Genomic DNA, 8,325 nt, shown 5'->3' with positions numbered 1-8,325 from the left:
AAGTTTGGATAGAATATAGGGCCTACTAAGAGCTAGTGTAAAAGCTTGGCATTTTAAGCTGAGTGCCTATAGGCACATAAAGAGTTAAGATCATAAAAATGATTATGAAACACGGAAGTTCTGCAGCGTAAAAAAATGGAATCAGAGAGGACTATTTAACACAGAACAGACAATGTTACATCTGCTTTACCGATGTGATGATGATGAATACCGTTCCGTTCTTTTTACACGGGGAAATCACCAAGTAACTATTAACTATGCACTGAATGGTTTCCCGTTAGTCTCATTTCGTGATTCAATCTCAGACCGAAAACAATCCCTGAAATAATAGGAGGAGATCCCTTAATCACAACGAAACTTGAACACGAAACAGGGTCTCGGTGATCAATGGAAATATGGAACACATTGTTTAGGTGTGTCGTGTTTGCCGAAAGCGCGCTGCGGGATTAAGAGACATTCCCAAAAGATCTTTTTTTTTTCAAGAGAAGATGATTAAAGTCACTATAACAGGTGGCTGAGACATCATAATTTCAATTTAATGCAATGTAATTATCCTCACTTTTGATGACAGGAAAATTACTAGACTAATACAAACAGGAACACATACAATTCACCGACCAACTCCGAACAATCACTTAGTTTTCATGTGGCTCTCCATATAAGAGACTTCCATTTACCAAAACGCTACCCGTTACCAGCATCCTGATAAACCAAAGCGGAACTGTTTGCATTTCACACGATACATATAAATAGCACCGCTTATATTTCAATCTTGACCACAGAGTTAGAAGTGCAGCACACACGCAAATGCTTACAAACAAAAATTGATTTTCAGTCAGCTGTGGAGTGGAAAAGATTCAGATTCGGCATCAAAACGTGCTGCACACAAAGAAAATAGGTCAAGATAAAAATTTGACGCTGTGAGCCTACTTCCTTGCCTCTTTTATTAATCATGCGTTGATTTATGATAGAGATAGGGTCATCATGCCATCTGATTTACATTTGAAGAGTTTTATCACAAAACGAGCTAACTCCATCCTTGCTAAATTGAGATATTTGTGATTAAAGCTGCTAAAAAGCGAGAAAACAATAGGAGAATATACGATAGTTTGAATTATGCTTCTTAGAATAGTCCTTGTTATGTCGCTATATAGTGAGGTATTACTGAAAAAGGTTTAATTTTGTTCTGTCTTATGGTGGACATACTTTGAAATGTTTAAGAATGGCGTGCATAGTTCATTTTGCAATGAAGCTCTTTATTTGCATATCATGTACGTGGTTCGCATGTGTAGGAATAAACCGTTCTGCTATAGCGCATTGATACGTTAACATTTCACAGCCTTAAAGGTCCGATTTACCTTTGGGAGCAATCATTTGAAAAATGTTCCAGATATCACCTTTCATGCATATGTGTAGGTCTGTTGTGCCACAAAACACACTCCCATATAAAAGTTTTGCAATAAAGCCTAAGATATAAGGAGATGTCAGTATTTTTCTCAGTAAACCGTAGCAGTATACGGTTTAGTATTGAAACATTTTTATTATAGCTATTGTTCACATTTTCTATATTTAACAATACTTAGCATCCATTGTACTGATTCAAATTTTCACAGTAGTTGTTTCTACCCCTAACTCACATTTTAAAACTATTTTAGAGCACTAATGCTGGGTTTTTGTTTCATCTGCAAATGGTAAAATATGCCTTTAAGCACCTCAACGATCGATTTTGTTGAAATCTTTTTTTCTAAGGCAAGTCAAACAGCATAAGAAATGTAGCACACACACACACACACACACACACAATAAGACGAGATGGTTATTTGCACTCTATGTTCTGAGTGACTGAGTTTCGTGCTAGATAAATAATGAGGTTCGGCGACTACATTCACGGGAACATTCTCTTTTTCGATGTCACCACGCGAAACACAGATTTCTTTCTTTTTATTCATTGTCTCCTTTGTTTTTATCGTTTTGGCCTTTCAAGCATGCAATACAGAAAACAGCGATAAAGGTCGCATGGATGTTTATCTGCTCTGCTGGGTATAAGAAAAGGGCTGAACTATAATAAGAGCCCACCACATTCTTCAGACTTTGAACTTTGATGAGGAGGAAAAAAGAAAACAAATAAATGACACAAAACGACTCCCACCATCCCACTCCCCCCCCCCCAACATCCACAAGATCGAATCACTTGTGCATAGAATCACTATCTGAAAAGAAAGACCAATTACAGCAATAGAAAAAGTGACAACCAAACAACGGTCAAAAGAATGAGCGAAACTAGATGGAGAGGATGCTCATAATTGCAGGATTGAGATTTTTGTCACCACCATGAAAGATGATAATTATCATAGCATTCTTCCTGTTGTCAGAGTCGTGAATATACTAACGAGACTGAATTAAGAATGACAGAGGTATGATGAAAAAAAAAATGATGATAGTGCTGGTAATTAAACGGTGAAGTTGGAAGAAATTGTTAACATGAGAAACAACAAAAGTCGACTCGTCATCAGTTCCACATGTCTTATTAAAGAAGAAATCTACTTCAGATTTTAATCAATTTCATAAGAAAAAACAAACAAACCCTGCAGAACATTGCAAAAATGATCAAATTCGGATAGGAAACAACAAAGCTATCATAACATTCTGAAATTTCAAAATTTTTCAAAAAACACTTTTTGACCAGTCGTTATGAATATCCCATTCGGCAAAGTTGATGACAAAAATCTCATATTTCAGCTGTATAAATATAAAACTTGCCTTAAAAGCACCAAAATAAAAGGAACAAATAGAGATTTTTCAGAATTTAATATGTAACATACATGAAAAAAAGTATGTAATCAGCTGCACTAGCTGGTCTTCCATCATGTCCATTATCGGGTCCAGTTCGATGTGAGCCGGGACCGCTTTACCGGGTTATGCACTCTGCTCTTTACAATGAATGAATGAAGCGGGATCTTTGCGTGCAAGGAGTTGTGACTCTCTCACACATGTATCACGTTTATAGTCACTGCAAAAAAATCAAAGAAGAATAAAATCAATAAATAACAATAATTTTTGTGAAATAATCGGCACAAAAATGAAAAAACAAACAAACAGAGAATATAGAGGAAGAGATACACATTAAAAATATGATTCAGTAACGACATGCTAGTTGACGTATTATGGGTGGAGTGAAATAGACCATGAATTCTAGGAAAAAGAAAAGAAAACAATCTAATATATGCTAAGAAAATAGAACGTGATAAGAAAATAAGACACGCATTTTCATTTTCACTGATAACCGTCACGCCGTATTGACAAAATTGACCTGAAATCCCTTTGAAATGAATAGATACCCTTTAATCTGACTACCCAAGTCCTCAATCTATCTCCGATCATTTCTTGTAATTTTGTGTGTATCGTTTTTACATTTCATACAGGGCTCACACCCGTAAATACAATGGAATGTCCGAGACCCCTTCACAAATTCGTACCAAAGATACCAAAATAAATGAAGAAAAAAATAAATTAAAAATCAATGATGTAGTTTGGCAAAAAACTGAAAAGCTGTAGATATTGAGTATGAATTCCTCTACAAATTACATTTTGGTTAGAAGATGAAAGCTTTTCTGGTGGAATTTGAGGGGACTATATTTTATTGGGTACGTGTACGGAAAATGGGTGATTTTTTGAGTGACAAGAACTCGTAGTCTGGCTTTTCGGACCCCTGGACAGAATTTGAACTGAATTATCCACCCTGAGAATTTGGTGGATGAAAGGGTACATCTAACTTATCCAGGTTAGTGAAGCTGAAACACCTCATTTCTCCCAGCTATTTTACAGAATTTTTTGAAATTTGATTTTTAACACACATCCCTATGGGGAAATATTTATGGGTGTGAGCCCTATAGAGGATGCATGCAATGCACACAGGTCTATGGGAAGTATTCATCCCATACAAACTCTGCTGGTTTATGTTGATCTATTGTGTCAGATCTCTTCCTCCGTCCCCCCTTCCCCTTCCTACCCCCCCCCTCCCCAACTCTGTTTGGCTATAATTTGTTTTCTTATTATGTTGTTGTGGTATAGATAGATCTTTGTACATAGCAGTCATCAGTATCACACAACTTTGAATGACTGTGTTATTTTAATGTATTTCTTTGTTTGGCTACCACTGAAACAGGTCAAAATTCATAAAGTTAGTCTGTTTGACAAAACAAAGTCTTTTCAAGTATTTTGTAGGCAATAATGTGATGATGACACCCCCATAATCAAAGATTACTGCCTGCATCTAGGTATTCATCTTATGAAGAACTGATCAACACTACATTTTTATTTTTTTTAAAAACCTCAAAGGGTGTGAGTTTCAAAAGTGTCCCTTTGAGAAGCTTTATAACCCTTGAATGTGTAATTTCCCATATGATGTAGGTGCAAATACCATCAAAAACACATTTATGATGTTTAAAAGTCAAATGAGAAATATGACCTTCAGTATAGGGCTCACACCCGTAAATACAATGGAATGTCCGAGACCCCTTCACAAATTCGTACCAAATATACCAAAATAAATGAAGAAAAAAATCAATTAAAAATCAATGATGTAGTTTGGCAAAAAACTGAATAGCTGTAGATATTGATATGAATTCCTCTACAAATTGCATTTTGGTTAGAAGATGAAAGCTTTTCTGGTGGAATTTGAGGGGACTATATTTTATTGGGTACGTGCACGGAAAATGGGTGATTTTTTGAGTGACAAGAACTCGTAGTCTGGCTTTTCGGACCCCTGGACAGAGTTTGAACTGAATTATCCACCCTGAGAATTTGGTGGATGAAAGGGTACATCTAACTTATCCAGGTTAGTGAAGCTGAAACACCTCATTTCTCCCAGCTATTTTACAGAATTTTTTGAAATTTGATTTTTAACACACATCCCTATGGGGAAATATTTATGGGTGTGAGCCCTATAGAGGATGCATGCAATGCACACAGGTCTATGGGAAGTATTCATCCCATACAAACTCTGCTGGTTTATGTTGATCTATTGTGTCAGATCTCTTCCTCCCTCCCCCTTCCCCTTCCTACCCCCCCCTCCCCAACTCTGTTTGGCTATAATTTGTTTTCTTATTATGTTGTTGTGGTATAGATAGATCTTTGTACATAGCAGTCATCAGTATCACACAACTTTGAATGACTGTGTTATTTTAATGTATTTCTTTGTTTGGCTACCACTGAAACAGCTCAAAATTCATAAAGTTAGTCTGTTTGACAAAACAAAGTCTTTTCAAGTATTTTGTAGGCAATAATGTGATGATGACACCCCCATAATCAAAGATTACTGCCTGCATCTAGGTATTCATCTTATGAAGAACTGATCAACACTACATTTTTATTTTTTTTAAAAACCTCAAAGGGTGTGAGTTTCAAAAGTGTCCCTTTGAGAAGCTTTATAACCCTTGAATGTGTAATTTCCCATATGATGTAGGTGCAAATACCATCAAAAACACATTTATGATGTTTAAAAGTCAAATGAGAAATATGACCTTCAGTATAGGGCTCACACCCGTAAATACAATGGAATGTCCGAGACCCCTTCACAAATTCGTACCAAATATACCAAAATAAATGAAGAAAAAAATCAATTAAAAATCAATGATGTAGTTTGGCAAAAAACTGAATAGCTGTAGATATTGATATGAATTCCTCTACAAATTGCATTTTGGTTAGAAGATGAAAGCTTTTCTGGTGGAATTTGAGGGGACTATATTTTATTGGGTACGTGTACGGAAAATGGGTGATTTTTTGAGTGACAAGAACTCGTAGTCTGGCTTTTCGGACCCCTGGACAGAGTTTGAACTGAATTATCCACCCTGAGAATTTGGTGGATGAAAGGGTACATCTAACTTATCCAGGTTAGTGAAGCTGAAACACCTCATTTCTCCCAGCTATTTTACAGAATTTTTTGAAATTTGATTTTTAACACACATCCCTATGGGGAAATATTTATGGGTGTGAGCCCTATAGAGGATGCATGCAATGCACACAGGTCTATGGGAAGTATTCATCCCATACAAACTCTGCTGGTTTATGTTGATCTATTGTGTCAGATCTCTTCCTCCCTCCCCCTTCCCCTTCCTACCCCCCCCCCAACTCTGTTTGGCTATAATTTGTTTTCTTATTATGTTGTTGTGGTATAGATAGATCTTTGTACATAGCAGTCATCAGTATCACACAACTTTGAATGACTGTGTTATTTTAATGTATTTCTTTGTTTGGCTACCACTGAAACAGCTCAAAATTCATAAAGTTAGTCTGTTTGACAAAACAAAGTCTTTTCAAGTATTTTGTAGGCAATAATGTGATGATGACACCCCCATAATCAAAGATTACTGCCTGCATCTAGGTATTCATCTTATGAAGAACTGATCAACACTACATTTTTATTTTTTTAAAAAACCTCAAAGGGTGTGAGTTTCAAAAGTGTCCCTTTGAGAAGCTTTATAACCCTTGAATGTGTAATTTCCCATATGATGTAGGTGCAAATATCATCAAAAACACATTTATGATGTTTAAAAGTCAAATGAGAAATATGACCTTCACTATAGGGCTCACACCCGTAAATACAATGGAATGTCCGAGACCCCTTCACAAATTCGTACCAAATATACCAAAATAAATGAAGAAAAAAATCAATTAAAAATCAATGATGTAGTTTGGCAAAAAACTGAATAGCTGTAGATATTGATATGAATTCCTCTACAAATTGCATTTTGGTTAGAAGATGAGAGCTTTTCTGGTGGAATTTGAGGGGACTATATTTTATTGGGTACGTGTACGGAAAATGGGTGATTTTTTGAGTGACAAGAACTCGTAGTCTGGCTTTTCGGACCCCTGGACAGAGTTTGAACTGAATTATCCACCCTGAGAATTTGGTGGATGAAAGGGTACATCTAACTTATCCAGGTTAGTGAAGCTGAAACACCTCATTTCTCCCAGCTATTTTACAGAATTTTTTGAAATTTGATTTTTAACACACATCCCTATGGGGAAATATTTATGGGTGTGAGCCCTATAGAGGATGCATGCAATGCACACAGGTCTATGGGAAGTATTCATCCCATACAAACTCTGCTGGTTTATGTTGATCTATTGTGTCAGATCTCTTCCTCCCTCCCCCCTTCCCCTTCCTACCCCCCCCCCCCCTCCCCAACTCTGTTTGGCTATAATTTGTTTTCTTATTATGTTGTTGTGGTATAGATAGATCTTTGTACATAGCAGTCATCAGTATCACACAACTTTGAATGACTGTGTTATTTTAATGTATTTCTTTGTTTGGCTAACACTGAAACAGGTCAAAATTCATAAAGTTAGTCTGTTTGACAAAACAAAGTCTTTTCAAGTATTTTGTAGGCAATAATGTGATGATGACACCCCCATAATCAAAGATTACTGCCTGCATCTAGGTATTCATCTTATGAAGAACTGATCAACACTACATTTTTATTTTTTTAAAAAACCTCAAAGGGTGTGAGTTTCAAAAGTGTCCCTTTGAGAAGCTTTATAACCCTTGAATGTGTAATTTCCCATATGATGTAGGTGCAAATATCATCAAAAACACATTTATGATGTTTAAAAGTCAAATGAGAAATATGACCTTCAGTATAGGGCTCACACCCGTAAATACAATGGAATGTCCGAGACCCCTTCACAAATTCGTACCAAATATACCAAAATAAATGAAGAAAAAAATCAGTTAAAAATCAATGATGTAGTTTGGCAAAAAACTGAATAGCTGTAGATATTGATATGAATTCCTCTACAAATTGCATTTTGGTTAGAAGATGAAAGCTTTTCTGGTGGAATTTGAGGGGACTATATTTTATTGGGTACGTGTACGGAAAATGGGTGATTTTTTGAGTGACAAGAACTCGTAGTCTGGCTTTTCGGACCCCTGGACAGAGTTTGAACTGAATTATCCACCCTGAGAATTTGGTGGATGAAAGGGTACATCTAACTTATCCAGGTTAGTGAAGCTGAAACACCTCATTTCTCCCAGCTATTTTACAGAATTTTTTGAAATTTGATTTTTAACACACATCCCTATGGGGAAATATTTATGGGTGTGAGCCCTATAGAGGATGCATGCAATGCACACAGGTCTATGGGAAGTATTCATCCCATACAAACTCTGCTGGTTTATGTTGATCTATTGTGTCAGATCTCTTCCTCCCTCCCCCCTTCCCCTTCCTACCCCCCCCCCCTCCCCAACTCTGTTTGGCTATAATTTGTTTTCTTATTATGTTGTTGTGGTATAGATAGATCTTTGTACATAGCAGTCATCAGTAT

This window comes from Diadema antillarum, unplaced genomic scaffold, assembly GCF_040938485.1.
Source record: "Diadema antillarum isolate AM-2024a unplaced genomic scaffold, OU_Dant_1.0 seq00001584_RagTag, whole genome shotgun sequence".
In the NCBI taxonomy this organism is placed as follows: domain Eukaryota; kingdom Metazoa; phylum Echinodermata; class Echinoidea; order Diadematoida; family Diadematidae; genus Diadema; species Diadema antillarum.
The sequence above is the reverse complement of the archived record's forward strand: the minus strand, read 5'-3'. Positions refer to the sequence as shown.